Below are 1,763 nucleotides of genomic sequence, written 5' to 3'. Positions count from 1 at the left end.
ATTAAAAAAATAAAAAAGATTTTCATCAAAATTCAAACTGTTCAATCAGAGTTTTAAAACAACTTCGAGCAGATATGGTTTTATTACATTGAAATTTTTAATTTTTCCATATACAAAAAATTTTGAGCATTCGATAAAGTGGAACAGTATTGAGTATATTTTTCTAACACCTCCAAGGAAACTGCAGATAAGCCTCATTTAGTCAAATCGTCATCAATTTAATATTCTGTACTCCCGCAATCAATAAAACCATATATGTATAATTGGGCGGCTAAAAATTTTTCCTAGGTTCGGATTCCACTTATACATAAAATTCTAAGAAACATAGCTATCTTTAATTAAATATATATATAATTGGCGCGTACAACCTTTTTGGGTGTTTGGCCGAGCTCCTTCTCCTATTTGTGGTATGCGTCTTGATGTTGTTCCACAAATGGAGTGACCTACAGTTTCAACTCCGAACGGCAGATATTTTTATGAGGAGCTTTTTCATGGCAGAAATACACTCGGAGGTTTACCATTGCCTGTCGAGAAGCGACCGCTTTTACAAAAATGTTTTAAGTTTAGTGTTTCACCGAGATTTGAACCTACGTTCTCTCTGTGAATTCCGAATGGTAGTCACGCACCAACCCATTTGGCTACGGCGCCGCCTTTAGCTTTAATTTAGCTTTAATTTAAGCTAAAGTTAATATCAAGATTAATCCTGACGAATGTGTTAAGGATGTTATTTTTTTGTAATTTGGGATCTTTTGGCACGCTAATTTACTTTTGATATCTATATTTTGTTTACAGAACCTTATGATATATAACTCTTTAATTTTCTGATAAGAAAAGTTGCTGTAAGTAATTTTTTATATGTGAATAAAATTAAAACGTATAATAATTCCGAAAACAATAAAAATAAAAATTGGCTTACAATTAACAACGTATTTGCATTTACTTGGATTTCAGGTTTTATTAATTTGAACACGAGTTATTTTTATACCTTCCATCTCCATTGCCATAACTCTCTCTTAATTTTCGTATTAATATATAATATTTGAGAATTTTTTAATATATCTTTTCATTTTTACACACAAACACTCTTATGCCACATATTACAGAATCTTATTTCGCTAGAAGAGTTTATCTCCTTTTTAGCTATTTTGTTTTTACGCAGATTTTTGAACGCGATATTTTTCTAACTCTACTGCTTTTTTTCATCGCGATTATTCTAGTTTATTTGTATGTGACTTCACTCAATGCGGAGACTTTTCTATCCCAGCAAGCCGCGTTAAAAGAAGATTAACTGAATTTAATATCTTATTTATAGCAAACTACCTTCAATGAGGACATACATACACACATAAACTTTTTGGTCGCTCAAACATGTAGAGCTTTCATTATAAATATATGTATGAAAACAAAATTTTGCATGCTATACGACAAACAGTTCAAACTACAATAGCTTTACCGCGGTTTGTCATAGTGAGTTGATTAGGTTAATTCTGTTCCTCTCTTTGACACCGCACAACACTACTCGCTAAATTAACGCCACAGTACTTAGAGATCTTTCAAGGTAAAGAGAGTCTCCAACCGCGACTGTTAATGACTTAACCGAGTAGCAAAAGCAGTAATTTTCAGCTTGGCTGCTTTTTGTATACTTATAAACATGCATTGTTGCTCTGATCGTTTTTAATTGCTTTTTCTGCATTTAGATTTGATTGAAACCGTTAGAATTAGAACAATAAAAACTGCCAAACACATAAAAATCGGTTACTTAC

Source organism: Anastrepha obliqua, chromosome 2 (genome assembly GCF_027943255.1).
Source record: "Anastrepha obliqua isolate idAnaObli1 chromosome 2, idAnaObli1_1.0, whole genome shotgun sequence".
Classification (NCBI taxonomy): Eukaryota; Metazoa; Arthropoda; class Insecta; order Diptera; family Tephritidae; genus Anastrepha; species Anastrepha obliqua.
The sequence above is the reverse complement of the archived record's forward strand: the minus strand, read 5'-3'. Positions refer to the sequence as shown.